This window comes from Dipodomys ordii, unplaced genomic scaffold (genome assembly GCF_000151885.1).
Source record: "Dipodomys ordii isolate 6190 unplaced genomic scaffold, Dord_2.0 Scaffold34, whole genome shotgun sequence".
Taxonomy (NCBI): domain Eukaryota; kingdom Metazoa; phylum Chordata; class Mammalia; order Rodentia; family Heteromyidae; genus Dipodomys; species Dipodomys ordii.
The window spans coordinates 6,406,879-6,431,337 of NW_012267250.1; positions in this window are offsets into that span (position 1 = coordinate 6,406,879).

The window sequence follows — 24,459 nt, forward strand, 5'->3', positions numbered from 1 at the left end:
TCTGGTCGAGAAGGCGTTTGCCGCACCTCAGCACCACATAAGCAGAAAAAAACGGCACTGTGGCTCAAGTGGTAGAGTGCTAACCTTGAACTGAAGAGCTGAGGGACAGCACCCAGGCCCAGAGTTCAGGCCCCATGACCCACAAAAATAAAACCCCAGAGAATGTAAGTCTTATGAGGTTTATTATAAATTAATATATATATATATATACATACAAGAGAAACATAATGTACAATATAATATAACATAACCATATATTTCTCTCCCTGTTCTATGTTTTGTTTATGGAAGTTACTGTGTCATATTTTTCCAGTAGTGTTGTTCCAGATTTTGCTAATTATATTCTTATATTATAATATTAGTCCTTGCTTTCAATACCGCCTTTTTAAAAGTCTGGCCATTGGATTTCATGGCTGCTCTGTTTGTTTCAGGTCTTCTTGTTACACAATATCAAAATTTACATCATGTATTATGAAAGAAATGTGTTTTTATTTTTATGGTATCGGTGTCCATTGATAATTATTTTCTTATTTGTTTGATTACATGTTGGCAAAGCATTTTCTATTCTATTTCTGCTCTTATGCCAGTTCTAGTTCAATCACAGAAAAAGAAATGACAAATCCCATGTGTGTCTTTCATAGGATAAAAGATTGTCAGACATCAGTGTGATTCATTTAAAAAGTTAGTCTTATGATGCATATTTATGCACCCATAGCACTACAATGCCCCTCACTGCCCCCTCCAACTTTGCTCTATTACACAATCTGTCCAGCAATCCTTTATCTCTAGCAAGTACCTCATATGATCAAATTTCTGTTCTAGGTTCTGAGCATACAGTAAGGAGCAAATAAAATAAAATTGTCTTCATATACCTTACATTAGATTAAAAATGAAGACTCCACATAGAGCTCCCCTGTGACCCAGCAATCCCACTTTTGGGCATTTACCCGAATGATCACAAACAAGACCATACTAAAGCTACCAGCACGACTATGTTTATTGCAGCATTATTTACCATAGCTAAGCATGGAAGCAACCCAGATGCCCTTCAGTAGATGAATGGATCAAGAAAATGTGGTATCTATACACAATGGAATTCTATGCCTCCATCAGAAAGAATGACATTGCCCCATTTGTTAGGAAATGGAAAAACTTGGAAAAAATTATATTAAGTGAAGTAAGCCAGGCCCAAAGCAACATAGGTCTCATTGTTTCCCTTATTTGCAATAACTAGTATATGTCTGAGACAAGCAGAAACAATCAGATAAGTTAGGTAGGCGAAATGAACCCCAAGATAAGGACTCAGATGTTTTTTTCTTGCTTGCTATTGTTACTAACATATTTATAAGATATTTCTTTGTTTCTTTGTATGTCCCTCCCCCACGGTATAACCCTTGTTTTCACTGTATTTGATGTTGGTGTAATTTGTAGAGGGAAAGGGAAAAAACCAAATGTTTAAATAGGGATACATGTGGACCCATTACAACAATGAGATGTACAAGACATTATGTCAAAAAATGAACTTTACAGCTTTGACATGGGGGGTGAGGAGGGCTGATGGAGGGAGATGGGAAGGGATAGTAAGGGGAAACAAAGGAGGAGGCAACAATGCTTGATAAGAAATATACTCATTACCTTGCTCATGTAATTGTAATCCCTCTATATGGTATTTTCAGAACAAAAAATAAATAAAAATGATTGAAAAATACAAAACATACCCTTTCTTCTTTTTAGACATAAGACAAAATTCTGAGTTATTCATCAGCAAACCAGCATGTTTTTAGTTCTTGGTCCATGTCCAAATTCCCAGAAGTCCATCTGAAATGCCATAGGCTAAAATACAGAAGGTCTAGTTTGGGGATACAAAGAAACTAAATTCAAAGAACATAGTCTGGAGCTGGAATGAAAATTTAAAAAAAGAGGGAAATGTGAACTTTCTTCAATCTCTGACATTTATCAGTCATGCTTACGGTTTTACAAACAATACTTTGACCTACACCTTTTCAACATTGTGAAATTCTAAAATACAAAAGAAAAATCACCTTTCTTTGATCTGTTGTGTTTCTAGGTCTCTATTAACAAAATTTCGGCCTGTGCCAAGGAGACCTAGGGTTTCTCCTATTCCATCCTGTAATGTTTTCAGAGTGTCTGCTTTGACTCCGAGGTCTTTGATCCATGTGGAGTTGATTCTGGTGCAGGGTGATAGATAAGGATCTAGCTTTAGTTTTCTACAAGTGATTAACCAATTTTGTCAGCACCATTTACTGAAGAGGCTGCCTTTCTTCCATTCTATTTTTTTTAGCTCCCTTATCGAAGATTAGATGGCTATAGGTCTGTGGGCTCATTTCTGGGTTTTCAATTCTATTCCATTGGGCCTGAGGTCTGTTCTTGTGCCAGTATCAAGCTGTTTTGATTACTATGGCTTTGCTGCATTGTTGGTGGGAGTGTAAACTTGTTCAATCACTTTGGAAAGTAGTATGGAGGTTCCTCAAAAGGTTCCACATAGAACTCCCCCTATGACCCAACAATCTCACTTTTGGGCATTTACCCAAAATGATAACAAACAAGACCATACCAAAGCTACCAGCACAACTATGTTTATTGCAGCATTATTTACCATAACTAAGATATGGAACCAAGCCAGATGTCCCTCAGTAGATGAATGGATCAAGAAAATGTGGTATATATACACAATGGAATTCTATGTCTCCATCAGAATGAATGACATTGCCCCATTGTTAGAATGACATTGCCCCATTGGAAGACTTGAAAAAAATTATATTAAGTAAAGTAAGCCAGGCCCAAAGAAACAAAGGTCCCATGGTTTTTCTTATTTGCAATAACTAGTATATGTCTGAGTCAAGCAGTAGAGGTCAGATAAGTTGATGTTAGGGACATGAACCCCAAGATAAGTATTCAAAGGGTTTTTTTTTCATGCGATTGTTTCTAACATATTTATAAGATGATTTCTTTGTTGCTTTGTATGTCCCTCCCTCACGGTATGACCCCTGTTTTCACTATATTTGATGTTGGTATAATTCGTGGAGGAGAAGGGAAAAACAAATCATTTAAATAGGGATACAGGTGGACCCATTGCAACAATATGATATACAAGTCGTTATGTCAAAAAACGAACTTTACAACTTTGGTGGGGGTTGGAGGATCAGATAGGTGTGGGGGTTGGTAATGGGAAAGGATGGTATGGGAAACAAAGGAGGAGGCAACAATGCTTGATAAGAAATGTACTCACTATCTTTCCCATGTAATTATAACCCCTCGGTATGGTATTTTCATAATAATAATAACCGCCATACTAAATTAGTGGATGTGGTGGTCAGGATTTAAAGTCTACATTTTCAAAAACAACATATGAGAAGTTCTCTGAAAAATAACTGGAAAAAAATCTAACTCATTATCTGTAAGTTCTATGAGTACTTAGCAGAATATATTGGCTTCTTTTCCTGCTTGGAAGATGTAATTCTGTAGTTAAATGTGTTTATGACCTACCAAGTCAAGTATCAAATAGCTTTTTTCTTATTAATTAGTCCACATAGGGTTGTAACAGCATAAATTTGGTGTCATAGAAGTCCTTAGTTCACATTGTTTATGAATCCTGTAAAATATTTTGTAACTTTAGGTCAGTTATCTTTCTTTCCTAAGCACCAGTTTTATTGTTCATATAATAGGCATGATAGTTAAACCTAACTCATTCGTTGTTTACAGCATTAAATATAAGGCAACCACTGTAGCAGCTAGCTCATAGTAAACACAATAAATGATGGCTATTGGTTCATTTCCACAAGAATAACTTTTCTTTTCATATTTAAAAACTCAGACCAGCATCCCACAAAAAAGGAACTATGGATGTTAAATCTAGTCATATTTATCTAGATACAAACTTGTATAATATCCTACATCAATTTTTTAAAATATCTTCTCATAAAAAGCTGAGGTAATTGGAGGATAGGAAGACACTGAAGAGAACGAAGGACTCTATATTTTCTGTTCCAAATTACAGAAGTTATGCTGACTGGTTCCAATTCATTGATAATACACTTGACTGCAGTTTGTTGTACTGATAAAATAGCTTGGTTTCTTTATACTTCTTGCCATTTTCCAATAGATTCTGCTAAAATCACAGGCAAAATTTGAGCCTCCAAATAAGCACCTCATTTTCACTTATGAGAAGGATCCTCAGATACTGTAGGATGTTCAAGAGCTCATTGAAGAGGAAACAGAGCTCAGAGGTGGAGAGGAAACGCTCATGTGTTTCAGCAAAGGTGTTGTCTGCTAAACAGGTGAGAAGTATTTTCTGCTTCAATGATTCAGATTAAATTCACCAGACTAAAAGAAGAAAAATGAGCTCTGAGAAACGTTGTATGCTTCTTTGCTGCCTTCATTTTTTTTTGACCCGATAGTTCCAGGTGTGAAGTTTAATAACTGAAGCTCCTGACACTTGATAAGAATTCAGGGCAATTGTCAGAACTCAGAAAGATGTTATAGGACTGCCTTAGGTGAGTGAGAAATCATGTTTGCTCCACATCAACATGAAATGCTGCAATGAATAAAAGGAAGCTAGTGAACAGAGGCTGGAACCCTGGACAAAGTGGTAGATTTGGTTCAACGGGGGAGTGCAGAAACTGCATAACTTGGTTATTCTATGTAAAAACAGGCAGTAGAGGTAGAATTCCTGCCTCTAGTTGCATTGGATAATGCTGAGATGCAGATCTACAGCATGTCTTGTATGTAACTTTTTATGTAAATCCATATTCTGTGCATATGAATACTTTTAGTTGCTCTTATTCCTCATTTGGAATTAAATTACTATGAAAGAGAAATTTATATGCTTTGATACTCTTCTTGCTCAAATCATTTCGTTTCCTTTAGACATGTGAATGTTATATAATTAAGTTACCTAGTGATGTATACAACACACAATTGCATATTCTATAGAATATACAATTAAATTGAAAAGTAGACCTTTATCAATAATGGCTTTAGGGCTTGTCATGATTGTGCATTTCTGTGGTGTTAGCCACTTGGAAAGGTAGGGAGATTGTGGTTCAAGACCAGTACAAGTACAAGTGAGTTAAGATTTATTTTACCCTGCACCAAATGAACCAAAGACCTTGGAGTCAAAGCAGACACCCTGAAAACATTACAGGACAGAATAGGAGAAATCCTAGGTCTCCTTGGCGCAGGCCGATATTTTCTTAATAGAGACCCGGAAACACAACAAATCAAAGAAAGGTTGGACAAATGGGATTGCATGAAATTGCAGAGCTTCTGCATGGCAAAGGACATAGCTGGCAAGATCATTAGAAGCCCATGGATTGGGAGAAGATCTTCACTAGCCATACAACAGACAAGGGTCTCATATCTAAAATATACTTGGAACTCAAAAAATTAAATCCCCCCACAACAAATCCTCAAAGAAATAAAAGCCTGATAATATGGTTCAAGTGGTTAGTGCAAGTATGGAAACTAAGTTTGCCAACTAGTACTGCCAAAATAATAAGAATGAGAATGTTCTTAAACTGGTGTTCATCTCAGCAATTTTTTACTTTATTTTGTTAGTCCTGGCGCTTGAACTCAGGGCCAGGGCCTGGGCACTGAAGGCTGGCATTGCACCACTTGAATCATGGTTATACTTACAACATTTTAGTAGGTAACCAGAGATAAGATTCTCACAGAATTTTCTGCCCAGACTAGCTTCCAACTGCAAACTTCAGAACTCAATCTTCCAAGTAACTAGAATTACAGACCTAAGCCACTGGCACCCAATTTCAGCAATTGTTTTATTACAAATGTTATACATAAATCCATCATTAAAAATACAGCTAGGGCTGGGAAGGTGGCTCAGAGGTAGAGTGCTTGCCTTGCATGCCTGAGGCCCTGGGTTCGATTTCTCAGCACCACATGAGCAGAAAAAGCCGGAAGTGGCTCTGTGGCTCAAATGGTAGAGCACTAGCCTTGAGCTGAACAGCTGAGGGACAGCACCCAGGTTCAGAGTTCAGGCCCCATGACCGACCAAGAAAAAAATACAAATAACAGTAAACCAGTTGCTAACAAATTGATGTTTTCCAAGTCTTTCAATTTCCTTACAAATGGGACGATGTGATTCTTTCTGATGGAAGCCTAGAATTCTATTGTGTATACATACAACATTTTCTTGATCCATTCATAAAAGACAAATAATTACACCTGGACATGATTAATGAAAGAGCAATCTAAATATTCATCTGTGAAAACAAAGAAGGACAGAATCATAAGCACTCAATAGCTATGTGCATAAGATCATATAAATTGATGCTTATTGAAATAAACTCCAAGAAATAGGTGGGTTTTTTATGATACTGTTTGTGGCTCTTTTTCCCCCTTTTCTTTTCTTCTTTCTGTTTTTCTTTGGTTTATTCCCCCTCTGTCCATGTTTTTGATTTCTGTATCCTTTGTCTTGTGATCAAGTTTATCTGATTTGGCGAGAGGAAGGGGAAACATGGAAATGGTGGGACAATGGCTAAATCAATTCAGCAGTGAAACCTGCTATACTATGTTGGAAATTAACTATACAATTTGAGGGGAGGGCTTTCAGGCGGGACAATCTGGGAGAGAATGAGGGAGGGAGTAACATTGTTCAAAAGGAAATGTACTGAAGACCTGAATCACATAACTGCAACCCTTCTGTACATCAACTTCACAATACTTTTTTTTTAAGTGGAGGCATTTGAGAAAACCTTAAAAGTTTGGGGGTCTTATTTTTTTTTAGTACAACTTCCTCTAAATAAGCCTCTTGATGAGGTAAAAAGAAAAAGAAACGTATACAGGGATTTTTGTAATTTTATTCCATCCTGAGAAATGAGTTGACACCTTACATAGTTGTCTATTCTCACCCTGCACGAATGTTCATCATGTCTACAGATGTTTTGTAGAGTAAGGAATCAGGAAGAAACAGCTATGAGTCCACCTCACGTACTGCTAATTTTCTTAGTTTTAAGGCCCGAAGGACTCCTATTTAAATTTTTTGTCTGAACAGATAAGGAAATTAAATGCTATATGTACATAATCACATTTTCTCTCCTTTAAATGCTGTTCAGAATTTAGCTTTGAAAAGAATTATGAAGAACTTGGCTGAATTATGGAATAAACCAAATTTTATTAAAAACAGATATAAGAAATATTTCAAAGCCTTCTTTCAAAATCTTCAAAGAGCCTTTTGTCTTGGAGTATGATGGATTTGGCTGTGTCAAAGATTTCAACGTATTTAAGAGCTGGGAATAGATATAAGTCACATATAATCAGACATAGTGAATACAGGAATTGTGATAATATTGAAGTGTTTGTGACACACAAACGCACAAAATGAACAGATGACAAATGACAAATTTTCAGACTATACGAAATTATGTTTGGAAATAGAACATAAAAGGTGATGCTTAATCTGAGTTAGATTTGTGCCACAGTTTAATTATTATGCATTTCCTACAATAATCATTTATCCATACCTCAATGGCTCACCAGTGTTTATTCAAACTACTCAGGAGGGAAAGGTCAGGAGAATTTAGGATTGAGAATAGCCTATGTGAACGGTCACCTGAAATTCCAGCTGTGTTGGACGCTAAGATCAGGAGGATTGTGGTTTCAGAAGATCCAGAGCAATGACATTTTCAAGAGTCTATTTCAACAGAAAAGGCTGAATGTGGCAGCATGCTCTACTCAGCCCAGTTATGCTAGGAACTTATAATTATGAGGATCATGGTCCCACTAGGCCAGGCAAAATATGAGATCTTGTGTGAAAAGATCTAGAACTGTGTCTCAAGCAGTAGAGTATCTGCCTGGCAAGTGCAAGGTCTTGAATTCAAATCCCACTACTACAAAAAGGAAAAAATATTTTGATTCACTAAAATCTCATAATAATAGTCTAATTAACTGTTCATGAATTGAGAAACGAAGATTTATTTACTTACTGCTATATTCTAAAAGTTTCATTTAACACCATTCATTTCAATCTTGTGTAGCTACTCCACATTAATTCTGAGCTCATGTTATGAGTCACCTTAACCAATATAATAAAGCAATGCACAGTCAGACAGGGATCCAGATTAGGCTTTTAAGTGGGCTATTGTTTAATAAGGTAAAAGAAAATGTATTTATATAAAGAAGATAAGAATTTTTTTCAGGGAGCTAGGATGTAGTTCAGGGGCAAAGCGCTTTCTAAGAAAGTACAATGTCCTGGGTTTGATCCCTGGTACCAAAAAAAAAGACAAAAACAGAGCAGTCAAAATAAAACATAAAAATTATTTTCAAAAATACCAAATAGACTAAAAACAACTGAAGTCCCTTAGTTGGGCATTCGTGGCTCACATATATAACCCCAGCTACTCAGGAGGCTGAGATCTGAGGATCATGGTTTGAAGCCAGCCTGGACAACAAAGCCCATGAGGTTCTTCTTATGTCCAATTGAACACTAAAAAAGCTGGAAGTGGAGCTGTGGCTCAAGTGGTAGAGTACTAGCCCCCAAACTCAGGGACAATGTCCAGGCTCTGAGTTTAAGCACTTGGGCCAGCAACAGAAAAAGAAGAGAGAGATAAAGAAGGAAGAGAGGAAAGAAAAGGAAAGAAAGGGGAAGGGAGGGGAGAGGAAGGGGAGATGAGTGAAGAAGAGAGGAGAGAATAGGAGAGGAGAGGAGAGAAGAGAAGAGGAGAGGAGAGGAGAGGAAAGAAGGAAAGAAAAAAGAATGGAAGGAATGAAGAAAATAAGGAAGGAAAGAGAGGGGAAAATTATTAAAGTAGACAATAGAACCTAGAAAGATAATTTCTTTAACTCATTAACAATGCCTAAGAAACCTGAAAAATAATGTTCTAAGTTGAATGTTTGGATCATTTCTTCAAGTTCCAGAAGAAAACCCTCTCTCTTCCTCTTGGGCCATATATTGCCATTAGTTAATTGAGCAATTCACGTCTGTTGAGGGCATTTTATTTCTGCTACTTCTTCAGCCTGAAACTTTTTGATTTGAGAGACTAAACTACCTTGTTCTGTCATTCCCCTCAAGTATCAGTCTACTTAAATTTCCACTTAACAAAATGCTTATTTGTCAAATACATGACTGACTGACTGGCTGAATGAATGAATGAATACATTTGGAGATAATCAGCTTTACCCCCAGATATCCTAATCTTCCTGAAAACCAGGGTTATTCTTAAGATCTGAGCTACAAAGCTGAGGAGATTTAGTATTCTAAGACTTCATAGAATAGCTTCCTACTCTCCCCAGGTGCCTATGGCCTGTGGCTGAACAAAGATGCATTTAGAATCTCATCTTCATTGATCATGCTTCTTCTGCATTAAGCCTCTTTGCTATTAAGGTGAGTAATTCGATTCTCATTAGGTACACAGAGTCTGCAGAATTCTTCTTTATGATACAATGCCCAAGATAGTTATGAGTCTTGGTTCTGAAAAGCAGTTATCTCATTTTAATTTTCCATGAAGAAACCTCCACTATGGACATTTAAACATTTGGAAATACCAATAGATAGATACATGAATGTTTTTTCTCTCGTCTACCTCCTACCCTAATTACTGTAAGTAGTTACTTTGCTTTTATTTAATCATATCTATAGGCCAAGTGTTGAGCACCTTGATAATCATGCTCTTCCCTTTCCTTGTTTTTGCAAAAAGACACAAATAGGTACAATGGAATGAGGAGTGCAGCATGAAGACCAAATAACCTGATAGTAAAGTCTAATTATCTCATTTATGGTTCTTCTGATCCATGCATAACAGGAGAAAACCTCTTAGAACACAATGGTATCCAAGACAAGAAGTATACCTTATTAAGGGAGAAAATGGCTTCATTATAATCAAACATTGCCCTGTCTCTTAAAAAAATCAATGTATGTCTTTTCAAGAAAAATATTGTTTATATAGATTATTGTTTTAATACATAAGTTGACTCCTCTCACTGTTGGGGGTATACTTGCCTTGGGAGAAATATATTTCTTTGGCTCCTGGGTGAGCCTAGCAGCATTTTTTTTCTATGCCATTCCATTTGCTTTCATACCTCGAAGTGAAACACAAAGCAGACTTCATAAATACCAGTCATTTCCTAAGATTGGAACCCATACTTGAGCAAGTTGCCGAGTTTAAAACCTAGCACCATCAAAATAATGATGGGAATAATAATAATGATAATAATAAGTGTAATAAAGTAAAAATTAAGAAGTGCTGTAGTGAGACTTTGCAAATGTGATATTAAAGGCAAAATGAAAAAAAGTATTTTCACACTATCACTTGCTGACTTGTTCACATTGTATGCTGAATATTTATACTCCTAATTAGATTCTTACTTCTACCAACGTCTGTGGAACTGAAATGCAAGTTCTGTAAATTGCTTGATTACTATGGTATACCATCAAGTCCTTACACTTTCTTGACATGCCATAGATCTGGCCAACGTGAAGCTAAAAGCTTAGCTATTTCCTCTTTATTGACTTGTTCCATTGGGAGATGGCAACATAAGCAATCTAACACATCATAGATTTGTGCACTTTTAGAGGACATTTTCTGAGAATTTTCAGAAATGGAATTACTGTTGTCACTATTTCATATTTTCCCCTTTCCTCTACATCCTCTTTCACACTATCCCTTAAGAAAATTTTGTTCTTAATCTTCAGATCAAAAAAAAAGCAATTGGAAATATCTGAATTTCCAATTGCATATGATGGCTTCTTGAATGAATTCCAATTGAACAGTTTTGGGGAACAGAATAAAAGTATAATGAGAAAAACACCTGAAGTCTAAAACTGCCATCTTGGTTCCATTTCAGCAGGTTTCAGTAAATGGGCCATATTCTCTACAGCAATCAGCAATGGTTATGCTCTAAATTGATATTGTTATAACTTTCACAGAGTTCCTACGCTGGGCTTTCTGAAGTTTTCTTTTCTTTGTTCTTTCTTTGGTGGTGCTGGGATTAGAACTCATTTTGGGGCTTGCTAGGAAAATACAATACCACTTGAGTCATGCCCCAGTCCTTTTTTTCAACATAGGCCAGCCTCAGACCCAGATAGCTGAGACTACTGACATAAATCCCAAGTTCTGGCTTGTTATGTGAGATAGAGTCTCACTAAGTTTGTTTTTTGGCTTGGGCTGCCTTTGAAAGAAAATTGTTCCTTTCTTTGCCACCCAGGTAAGCTGGGATTATAAGTATGAACCATGATGCCCAGCATGGTATGTTATTTCTATCTGCCAAATAGAAAATATGGTTTTATTTTTAATCTCTCCAGTAAGTGTATGATTAATAAATACCAAATTTGGGCCTGGCTTACTTTACTAAATATATTTTTTCCAAGTGTTTCTATTTCCTAACAAATGTGGCAGTGTCATTGATAGAGGCCTAGAATTCATGTATACATATATATATATATATATATATGTACACACACACACACACACATATTATATTTTTTGATCCATTCATCTACTGAGGGGCATCTGGGTTGGTTCTATATCTTAGCTATGGTAAATAATGCTTCAATAAGCATGGTTGTGCTGGTAGGCCCAAAGAAACATAGGTCCCATGGTTTTCCTTATTTGCAATAAATAGCATACATCTAGGACAAGCAGAAAAGGTCAAAAGCTATGTACCTATGACCATATAAGATGATGTTAAGCAAAATGAACCCCAAGATAGGGACACAAGAGGTTTTAGCTTTGCTGCTGTTGTTTTTAATGTACTTATAATGTACTATGTGGTGTTTTTTTGTTTCTTTTGTACGTTCTTCCCCCATGGTATAACCCCTGTTCTCACTGTATTTGATTCTGGTGCCCTGCATCTTGTATATACATTTTTCTAATTTGGGGAAGGGAAGGGAAATAACAAAATGCCAGAATAAAGATACAGGTTGATCCATTCTAGCAATGATATGTACAAGACACTATGTTGAAAACAAACTTTACAACTTTGTGGAGGAGAGGGGGAAGGGAGGAGTTGGGGAGGGAAGGGATCATTGTAGGGGAAAACAAAGGAGGAGGTAACAATGCTCCATAGGAAATGTACTCAGTACTTACTCATGTAACTGTAACTCCTTTCTGTAGTATCTTTACAATAAAATGAGATGTACAAGTCGTTATGTTGAAAAACAAACTTTACAGCTTTGGGGGGGGGGATATGGGAAGGGATGGGAATGGGAAACAAAGAAGGAGGCAACAATGCTTGACAAGAAATGTACTCATTATCTTGCCCATGTAATTGTAACTCCTCTGTATGGTATTTTCATAATAAAAATCTAATATATATATATGTATATTAAAAAAGAAGAAATGTCAAATTTGTAATATATCACACAACTTTCTCTCTGACTGAGGAATAATGATGTAAGAGGTCCCTATTCTTTCTGGTATAACACGTAGCCATGTGTCATCTTAGATTATTGTTTTCTTGAATACACAACTGGAAATCTGTGAATGAAACATGACAGTGCTCCAATCTCATTGCATAAGCAAGGAATTCAGAAACATGGCATTGGAAAATGATACTATTAGCTTTAAGGGAATGACTTCTAACAGACAGAAAGGTTTTGCTACCCCCCAGCTCTTGAGGATCACAGTCCAACATGCAAAAAATTGATTCCAAGCAGCCCAGTCTATAGGCACTAACAACACATAACTCAGTGTTTAGGACTCACCATGTCAACATCTGTATCTTCCAATAAAACCATGAGGCCTTGGGACTTCTATCAAACTGCTCCTTCCTCTGCCTTCCTGCCCTCCAAGGAGGAGTACATTTTTTGCTTCTTTTTGATTTTATATGCATTCCTGAACCTGTTTCTGATGCAGTCCATATATGTCTGTCTTTTAATTCCATCTGGGATATTAGAACTTTCTAGATTTGGTCCCAGTTACATATTTTGGTGAACTAATCTGGAAGATGCCAGTAGAACTTTACTCAGGAACAGGTGACTTATTATTCTCTGAAATGCAAAGATTATTTGATAACTTCAAGAGAAAAGTCCACTTGACTCCATCTAAAAAAAAACATCAAAAAGTGGGACTGGAGGCCTGACACAAGAGGAAGAGATCCTTCTTGGAGAGTAATCTTAGTGAGGCGATTCCATGAATTCAAACCCCATAGTTTGTTTCTTTTATTCTAATTATTATTCTGAACCATATATAATACCTATCAGAACAGTGACAAACTAGAATTTGATTTGTTATTATTAATCTCACTAGAAATTAGCTGTGGAAAAATTCACACTGGACAGAAATTTCCATCTTTCCTTCACAGCACTGCAATACACCCCCTCTCAAGTTGATACATATAACCCTTATTATGGCTTTTGGTCAATGAAACAATATGGTTTTGAACATTCTTTCTGTAGTTGCTTAAATATAGCTGGAAAACATGATGCATTCAGATCTATTAAACATTTTAGGACAGTATCAATTCAGGATTGGTATTGGGCCATGTTTTTCTCTCAAGGCATTGTTAATTAGACATGAAGCATATTTTGTTTGTTGAAATATGGACAAAACAGCAATGAATTGCATTAGATGTTTTTCATCCAACTACATATAAAGAACCAAACAGTCAGGCGCCGGTGGCTCACACCTGTAATCCTAGCTATTCAGGAGGCTGAGATCTGAGGATCACGGTTCAAAGCTAGCCCAGGCAGGAAAATCCTTGAGATTCTTGTCTCCAATTGAGCATCAGAAAACCGGAAGTGGCACTGTGGCTGAAGTGGTAGAGTATATGCCTTGAGCTAAAGAGCTCAGGGACAGCACCCAGACCCATAATTCAAGTCCCAGGACTGACCAAAACAAAAGAAAGGGACCAAACATAATTAAACTAATCTTATTCTTATCTGTAATATTATAGGTACTTTGACTCAATAAATTAAAAATGTTTTCTTTATTTACACTATTGTATCTTTTGTAATCAGACTGATACACATGAGAATTACCTTCATAAAATTATAAATTGTATCATACAATATCATTACCTACAGGTACAATGTAAAGCAACCCTGGATCTTGTTCATCTTTCATGATTAAAACTGTACCCTTTGCCATGATAACTGCCATTCTCCTTACCTGAGCTTTAATATTCTAGATTCTTTATATATATGAGTATTTACTTAACTGCTTTATTTCATTAAGATGATGTCTTCCATTTCCATACAGGGTTTTCCTTCTTTTTTAAATTTCTGCCTATTTTTATTTGTATGTATAATAGTTCCTTACCTCATTGATGCGATTCTCTACTTCCTCTTGATGTGCTCCTACTCCAATGCATTATTTTAAGTGTGTTAAGTTTTCTAGAAACAGAAAACAACTTCAAACTAGCATAAATACCTCTTAACATCTCTTAACTAATAACTGCAAAGTTGGTTTTGTGGTTGAATTAACTTTCTTCCCATGTTCATGATGAGGACTGAGGATTTTTTCTTTGGTAATGTTTCCTTTTAAAAAATACTTTATTTTATTGTAAAAATGATGTACAGTGGTTACAGTTACCTGTGTAAGGTAATGAGTACATTCTTTGTTGAATATTTTTACCCCTCCTTCATTTTTCTCCCACTTTCCCTCTTCCCCTCCCCTCCCTGCCCCAAAGTTGTGAAGTTTATTTCCATTGTAGTATCTTGTGATATCACTGTTTTATTGGTTCACCTTTTGTCCTTAGTCTCACCAGTTTGTTATTCCCTTTCCCTTCCCCAAATGTCTATACAAGACACAGAGTACCAAAATCAAATAGGGTGACAGCAAGAGATAAAACCAAAGTAACATAAATCACAAAAGTAAAAATAAATAACTTTACACAGTACATTAAAAAGCCCTTTTTGTTTCCATATCTTGGAGTTCATTTCTATTAGCATCATTTTATTATAGTCATATATACATACCTATTGAGCTAGTGTTATCCTCTGTTTGGGCTAACCTAGACTTATACTAACTATGACAAATGAAGGAAACCATAGAGCTTGTGTTTCTTTGGATCTGGCTTATTTCACTTAATATGATGTTTTTCCAACCATTTCCATTTCTTTATGAATGGGGTGATGTCATTGTTTCTGATGGAAGCATAGAATTCCATTGTGTATATACACCACATTTCCTTGATCTATTCATCTACTGAGGAGCTTCTGGGTTGATTCCATATCTTACCTTCCATAAATAATGTTGCAATGAACATAGCTGTGCTGGTAGCTTTAATGTGGCCTTGTTTGTGTTCATTTGGGTAAATGCCTGTGAGTGGGATTGTTTAGTCTTTTGAGGAGTCTCTATAGTGATTTCCAGAACAGCTGTATCAGTTTACATCCCCAGCAACAGTGTAGTAGAGTTCCCTTTTAGTAACATTCCCATCAGGATCTGTTATTATTTGTTTTCTTGATAATGGCCATTCTAACTGGGGTAAAGTGGAATACAAATGTTGTTTTGATTTGCATTTTATGGCTAGAGAGGTTGAACATTTTTTCATATGTCTATAGGCCATTCTTATTTCTTCTTCAGAGAAGTTTCTCTTTAAGTCTTTATCCACATTTTTATTCGGCAGTTGTTTCTTTGAGGATTTGTTGTTGGGGGATTTAATTTTTTGAATTCCAGGTATGTTTTAGATATGAGACCCTTGTCCATTGTATGGCTAGTGAAGATCTTCTTCCAATCTGTGGGCTTTCTATTGATCTTGCTAGCTAAGTCCTTTGCCATGCAGAAATGCAGCAGTTTAATGCAATTCCATTTATCTAGTCTTTCTTTAATTTGTTGTATTTCTGGATCTTTACTTAGGAAGTTTCAGCTGTGCCAAGGAGAACTTGTGTTTCCCCTATTCCTTCCTGTAATATTTTCAGGTATCTGGTCTTATATTGAAGTCATTGCTCCATTTGGAATTGATTCTGCTTCAGGATGATATATAAGGATCTAATTTGAGTTTTCTACATGTGTATAGCCACTTCTGCCATTTGTTGAGGGGCTATCTTTCTTCCATTTAGTTTTTTTTTTTGCTCTGTTATCAACTATTAGGTGGCCATAGGTCTGTGAGATCATGTCTTTGTCTTTGATTCTATTCCATTGGTCCTCATGTCTGTACATGTGCCAAAACCAAGCTGTTTTTATTACTACAGCTTTATAATAGAGTTTGAAGTTTGGTATTTATATTCCTCCAGCACTGTTTTTCCTCCTAAGGATTATTTTTGCTAATCGGAGTCTTCTCATTGCATATGAATTTTTAGATTGCTTCTTCTATTTCATTAAAGAATGTTGTTAATATCTTGATGGTTATAGCATTGAATTTGTAAATAGCTTTTGCCAGTATTGGCATTTTTATGATGTTAACCCTCCCAATCCAGGAGCATGGGAGGGTTTTTCACTTCCTTAAATCTGCTTTTATTTCCTACTTCAGGTGTTTTAAGTTTTTATCCTAGAAGCTCTTTACCTCTTTGGTGAAGGTAATTTCTAGGGGTTTATTTTTGTGGCTATTTTAAAAGGAGTCCCCTTGATTAGAAGATGTAGCTATCACCAATCTCCCATATGCATCTGAAGACTTCTGTCTTTTGAGAGTTCTTTCCTTACCTGATAGTCCTCCCTGTCTTACAAACTTCTTCATTTCAATATGTCGGCCAACTTCACATAATAATAATTTTAATAATATCTATATCTAAATAATTTTAATAGTCATAAAAAGAAACTTCAAATGAATCAGAGTTCTAGTGTTTCAGAAAATTGTTGATTCTTTCTATATCCCAATTTGTCCAAGCCCTTAAAAATGAAGTTATGAAAAACTAAATATTTGAATAATGTTTTACTTATACTATTTTTTTGTTTCTGTGATAAATTTATCTGGATCCTCATAAGAAAACATCAGATTTCAAGTTGGTCCACTGATGATTTTTCATTACTGTCATTGCCAAGAAATGAGTGAAACTTTGATGGGAATAACTCAAGTTTCAGGTTAACCAATGGTCTTAGGACAATTTTGGATTTAAAAAAATCTCCCTATGTTATTTATCCAATCGTAATGATAGAAACAACTGGGGAAACAAAGTTTAAATCTTTAACTTTGTAAAACTTCCTCTCTAATGAAATTTGTACTAGGATGATACATAATACTCAGATCATAACATTATTTCACAATATAATACCAAAGATTCATTTGGTAATTGATTATTTTATACCTGAATTTGTCTTGAAAACTCCAAAGCCCCACATTTACTCAAAAGGGCCTACCTAGGGACTGGCTATCTGTATTCAAATGTGGCTACTTCATTTTAGTACTTTTTAGTTTTGAGTCAGTGAGCTTATATATTTATAATTTTGCCCCCTCATATCCTTCTGTGGGGTAGGGACTTTCTGTGATTTGGATCTTAAATGGCCCTCAAAGTCCTGTGTCTCAAGATCTTGGTTCCCAGTGTGAAATTAAGACCTCAGTCTCATCCTCTCTTTGTCTTACATTCTAGCCTTTAACTAAAATTCATGTAAGTTGGATTTAAGTTTTTATGTCTCAGAGTGTTCTATTTTCCCAGGTGCTAGTTCACTCCTGGTACCAAATAAAGACAGAAAACATGTCTGCTGTTCCTCACAACTGCTCCCTCATTTTAGAGAAAAGTTCATGAGAAACCAGTGAATGTATCTGCACTGAGAACGCTCAGAACCAGCACAAAGCTGCCATCTACCACGCACGCCACCCCCTCACGCCGTGTTAAACTGATACTTATATTCCAGGAAAAGACACTCCTCCAGGATTTGGGAATGTATGTGATAGAAAGTTTCATGTGCAAGGGAAAAAAAAGATTTGATGAAAAGCAAAAGTATAAAGTGAAATGAAATAATCTCAAATGAATAGTAACTCACCGCCCCAGTAAAGCAAATGTGCAGGTGCAATGATTAAGTGGGAAGCCAGGTCTTACGGAATAGCTTGGCATGAATAAAAATCAGCCCAAACATTTGCCTTGGGGATTTTGCTGAAGGATCAATGTATTTTGATGGATAAAACTTCAGTTTATACCAATCTTGAAAACTTTATTTGCCAAGAAGGTTTTACTGTCAGGCAGTTTGCTCCTCTGCTAATCTAAGATATTACATAAAGCCTAGAGGCATGAAATCAATCACTTTGCACTTATATTTCACACAGATTTGAAGAAGAAAAAAAAGGAGCAAGCACTGAAACTGCCATCAAAATGGATGAACTCCTTATTGGTCTCATTAATGCAAACAGATCACTTACACAGGTGAAAGAGCTAGGTCCGTTACAGCCTTCTTGTCTGGAATGTGCTTTAATTGGTGATATTATGACCTCATTAAGGGGGAAAGGAAGATATCATTTTCATTTTATCATACTTGTCATATTTATTTCCAATAAAGGAAGTGAAGTTAGAAGGTGGTTCCTTGCATAACAACCCAGGATATAGTTTCCTGTGCATATACTATAGGTTTCCAGCTAAAGACACACAAGACCTAAAAAGACCTTATGAAAACCTAAAGTCAGATTTTTTATTTTCATTATGAAAACTTTATTAAAAAGTTTGGGGCCCAGTGATCTTATCCAAATATGGGCTTCTGAAATTTCCTTTTCACTTTGAAGTTTATTTCACACACACACACACACACACACACACACACACACACACACACACACACACACACACACACCATCCCTACTTCCCCACTTACCAATGTTTACTAAACAAGTAACTGGTTGTCAAGTATTTGGCCTCCTGGTCTGTGTTCCAAAGAGCATGCACTGTGCTTTTTATTTTTGCTTGTAACCTTTTAGTTTATCAATTACACAATAATAATAATTTGTTTTTAATTTTATTATTTTTTACCCCGGTTGTGGAGCCTGAACTCTGGGCCTGGGCCATTACCTCTCAGCTCTTCAGCTCAGGGCTAGCGCTCTATCACTTGAGCCACAGCGCCACTTCCGGCTTTTTCTGTTTATGTGGTACTGGGAAATAGAACCCAGAGCCTCCTGTATGCGAGGCAAGCACTCTACCACTGAGGTACCTTCCCAGCCTCAATAAACATATTGTTTTAAAGCATCACAATGAGAAAAAAAAAGCCAGAAATAGAATTGTGGCTCAAGGCTTACGTGGTAGAAAACTAAGCTTGAACACAAAAGCTCAGGGACAGCCCTGAGTTCAAGCCCCAAGATTCAAACACACACACACACACACACACACACACACACACACAAACACAGAGTTTAGTGCTTTTAATTTTCTGGACTTCATTTACATTCAAAGATTTGTTTTCATCTTAACCTGTTGGGTGAAAATTATAGAATTAACTTCATAATCACTCACCTGTTTTGATTTTTCCCTCATTGAATTCCAGGTTGTTTAGTTGATCTTCTAGACTCATTGTAAAAGAATTGAAACCAATTAATTATGTCTAAGAAACTAGTTTTCCTCAATCATCTCATTTTCTTGGTCCACTACACTAAGTAACCAGACTAAAATATAGGAGTCAGAACTTTGTATCTATATGCATTGTGTATTTGAAACAAAGCTTGGTAAAAGGACACTTGTGTGTGTGTGTGTGTGTGTGTGTGTGTGTGTGTGTGTGTGTGTGTGAGTGTGTGTGTGTGTGTTTTATACACTGTTGAGCTATCACTACAAAAAACTAACTTCCTCTTTCACATTACAGACTTGGAAATTTATATCATAGACGTGTATAGCCTTTCAATGCCAATATTCCTTAATTCATGTATCCAATGCCAGAGTAAAGGCAAGAGTACCCACCACAAATTGCTACAAAGTTAAACATTTTGTATAAACTGAAATAAAGTTTATGTTCTCCAGCTACTATTTTTAATCTTTTGGGCATTTCCCATTTATAAAAGCTATGGTATCTTTTACTAAAACCAGATAGCATCTCAGGAGATAGGTAAGCCCAAAGTTAAGAACCTCTAGTTTAGAAAGCTTTGCCCAATAATGCTTTATGCGTTTCCATTGCCTGGCAATATTTTCTGAGAAGACACACTGGAGATTTTAGCTCTACAGCTCAAACAGCTAGCTCTGGTGACTTACAAATGTAAATATTGCCATAAAGCCTTGAGCTTCACTTGAAGATATTCTCTTCCCTGTAAGGATATTTACTTTAAAACTTTCTTTGGCATTTGTTTCCATTAAGCTTTAAAGTGTCACTTCTTTTTTAACAAAAAAATTTTATTAGCATTTTTAGTTGTACAAGTGAGTTTTAGTGTTACATTTCCATCTCCTCATAAAAAGGACTATGATCAAATCCATCTACTTTAATCCATTAAAACTAAATTATGAGTCTAAAATCTATCCAAATAAACATAATACGAATAAAATACATTTTGAAAATTTAAATTTCTAGATTCTTCTATCCATAAATTAGGATAATAGGATTAGGATATGTCTGAAAGCAAGCAAGTTGGGAAAAATCAGATGAGAACAATTATATTATTATTACCATTTAAAAACTCTTGTTTCTTGAGCCCACATTTTTATAAGCCCAGATTCTTTTTTATGGTTTTGAAATTCTGTTTTTATTGCCAAGGTGATGTATAGAGGGGTTACAGTTACATAAGTAAGGTATAAGTACGTTTCTTCTCAAACTTGTTAGCCTTTCCCTCATTTTTCTCCTGCTTTCCCTCTCCCCACCAACCCTGTCCCCAAGTTGTTAAAATCATTTCCAACATATTGTCTTGTGTATATTGCTATTGCACTGGTTCTTTGTCTCACCATTCTTCCCTAACTCAAATAAAAGTATATACAATACCAGTGTACCAAAATCAAATACAGTGACAACAGGGTATATACCATAAGGGGGAGAACATATGAAAGAAACAAAAAATCACATAGTACATTAAAAACAACAACAAAGAAAAACATCTTGTGCCCATGTCTTGGAATTCATTTGGATTAACATCATCCTAGATGGTCATATGTACATAGCTATTGAGCTATTCTGCTCATTTGCTATACTAGACATATCCTAATTATTGCAAATAAGGGAAAACATGGAACCAATGTTTCTTTGGGTCTGGCTTGCTTCACTTAATATGATTTTTTTCCCACATCTTTCCATTCCCCATACCACATGGATGTGTGTGTGTATGTATATATATATATATATATATATATATATATATATAGATAGATAGATAGATAGATAGATAGATATAGATATATATATATGTTTGTGTGTGTATATATATACCACATTTTCTTAATCCATTCATGTACTGAGGGGCATCTAGATGGGTTCCATATCTTAGCTATTGTGAATAATACTGCAATAAACATAATTGTGCTGGTAGCTTTAGCATGGCCTGGTTATGATTATTTGGGTAAATGCCCAGAAGTGGGATTGATGGGTTGTAGGGGAGCTCTATGTGTAGTCTTTTGCGGAACCTCCACACTGCTTTCCAGAGTGGATGAACAAGTTTACATTCCCACCAAGTGCACTAGGGTTCCCTTTTGGCTACATACCCTCAGGCATCTGTTGTCATTAGATTGTTTGACTAGATTTCTTGATTATAGTCATTATAACTGGGTGAGGTATTTGGATCAATGTTGTTTGGATTTGCATTCTTTTTTCTTGTTTCTTTTTCTTTTTTTGTCATGGGGCTTGAACTCTGGGCCTGGGCGCTGTCCCTCAACTCTTCAGCTCAAGGCTACACTTGAGCCACAGAGCCACTTCAGTTTTCTGGTGGTTTATTGAAGAGTCTCATGGACTTTCCTGCCTGGGGTGGCTTTAAAATGCAATACTCAGATCTCAGTCTCCTGAGTAACTAGGATTACAAGCTTGAGCCAGTGAAGCCCAGCTTTGTGTTTCTTTTATGGCTAGAGATATTGAGCATTTGTTCATGTGTCTATTGGCTATTCTTATTTCCTTTTCAGAGAAGTCTCTCTTTTAGTCTTTAGCCTATTTATTAATGGGGCAGTTGTTTCTTTAAGGATTTGTTTGGGGGGATTTAATTTTTTGAGTTCTAAGTATATTTTAGATATGAGGCACTTGTCTGTTGTATTAAGCCCACATTCCTGAGCCTATGTTTCACTAAGGAAGATAGAAGCATGCTTCTCTTTATGCTCCCACAAACTCAATGACAAAGTGAGAAAAATTAAATAGGAAAAAAATACAATTTAATTGACTTTGGGGGAGGGGTGGAGATAGTCTCAGTGTAGTCTCTACCTGTGGAAAAGAACTTCAAACAACTATGACTCCTTGTGTCTTTCTCCCCATGTTTTCTCAGGTTGCTCAGAAGCAGCAGCATACTGATGAAATGTGTTCAAGCACCTTCCTGAGATGCACTCAGGCCTTGAAAGCACAAAAGCAATGGGAACTTTTCCCACTGACTTGGTGGAAGAAGGTACAATGGAGATGCACAGTCTTTGTAGCTACACAGAAGGGGTTTCAATTTAGAAGGAATGAAAATATACAGTACATGAGACCTTAAGTTAGTTACTCTTTGTGGTTCAGTGTGCTAAAATTTAAAATTGAAACAGTGAGTTCCCCTGGCTGAGTAGTATGAAATGAGGCAATAAATAAAACCATGTGTCATTATTTAAAAATAGAATAGTGTTTTATTGTGGAGCTAGTTATTGTTAATGAGAATGAAGATGGTGGTAGTAACAATGTTGGCCATAATAAAGGGTAGCAAGGAGGATAAACATGGTGAAGATGTTGGTTCATTGTTTTTTCTGAAAAGGCAAAATATTACTTTCTTCAAAGTAGAAGGACAAACAAGAGAACATTTCTCATAGACTCTAGGAATACACTCTAGGTGTACGTATGTAGACAAAGAAGTAGAACCATCTGTAATGCTAAAAAGTGAGATGTGAGCAAATATCATCTTAAATTGTGATGGCTCAAAGAGTATTTTATTTGCATTTAAGGAATCAATAACTTAAGTTTTTGCTTTTATCATTTGAGGACTAACCTTACTCTATGAATAGCATTGTAGAACATTCCCATGGTCTGCATTCAGCCACGTTCTCACTGTGGCATGTAGAAATAGCTAATAAGCCTTCAAAGACCTCTGAGATAATTACCCCAAGGAATACAGTGATTTCCTCAAAGTTCTCACCGAAAGCCAGAGGTTCAACTTCATCACATAAGATGATTACCAAATAAGTCTACCAATAGAGAAATTAAAAAAAAAACAGTAAAGCTCCTGAAACAGTTGAAAAAGCTATTCTCCCCCATGTTCCTCTTTCCATATTAGGCCTTAAAACAGTGTCGAATTAAGGCTGAGATCTGAGGATCAAGGTTCAAAGTCAGCCTGGGCAAGAAAGTCCATGATACTCTTATCTTCAATTATCCACAAGAAAGCTGGAAGTGGTGCTATGGCTCAAGTGGTAGAACATTAGCCTTGAGCTGAAGAGCTCAGAGACAGCACCCAGGCTGAGTTTAAGCCCCACAACCAACAACAACAACAACAAAGTGTATAGAATTATAATGTTGATATATGTAGCATATCTTCTATCTTACTTTTCAGGGTTTCTTGATCTAATAAAGTTCCTAGAATAAGAGTCTTAATCTGACAACATAGTCAAAATATGGTGCTTCCTGGGGTTAGGGCCGAAATCTCAGTCTGTCACCCATGAAAACCAAACCCACCTGCTCACAACCTGCCTCCTCTACGAGCCTTCTACCACCACAACCCACCTCCACAAGCCCATCTGCTGATGCCTAAATCCTGTAAATGTAGAAATAATCAAAAGTTGATCCATTCATCTACTGAGGGTATCTGGATTGGTTCCATTTCTTAGCTAAGGTAAATAATGCTGCGACAAACATGATTGTGCTGGTAGCTTTAGTATGGTCTCATTTGTGATCGTTTGGGTACATATGCGAAAGTAGGAATACTGGGTCATAGGGGAGGCTCTATGTCTTTGTCAGTCGTGGGGCTTGAACTCTGGGTCTGGGCGCTGTCCCTCAGCTCTTCAGCTCAAGGCTAGCACTCTACCACTTGAGCTACAATGCCACTTCTGGTTTTCTGGTGGTTTATTGGAAATAAGAGTCTCACAGTCTTTCCTGCTGGGCTAGCTTTGAACTGTGATCCTCAGATCTCAGCCTGCTGAGTAGCTGTGATTACAGGCATAAGCCACTGGTGCCTGGCCTTATATGGAGACTTTTGAGGAACCTCCATCCTACTTTCCAAAGTGGTTGAACAAGTTTACTCTCCCACCAACAATGCAGTAGGGTTCCCTTCTGGCCACATCCCCTCCAGCATCTGTTCTTATTAGAGTTCTTGATTATAGCAATTCTAACTGGGGTGAGATGGAATCTCAATGTTGTTTTGATTTGCATTTCTTTTATGACTAGAGAGGATGAGCATTTCTTCATGTGTCTATTGGCCATCCTTCTTTCCTCTTCAGAGAAGTTTCTCTTTAAATCTTTAGCCCACTTCTTTATTGGGCAGTTGTTTCTTTGAGGATTTGTTGTTGGGGGATTTAATTTTTTGAGTTCCAAGTATATTTTAGATATGAGACCCTTGTCTGTT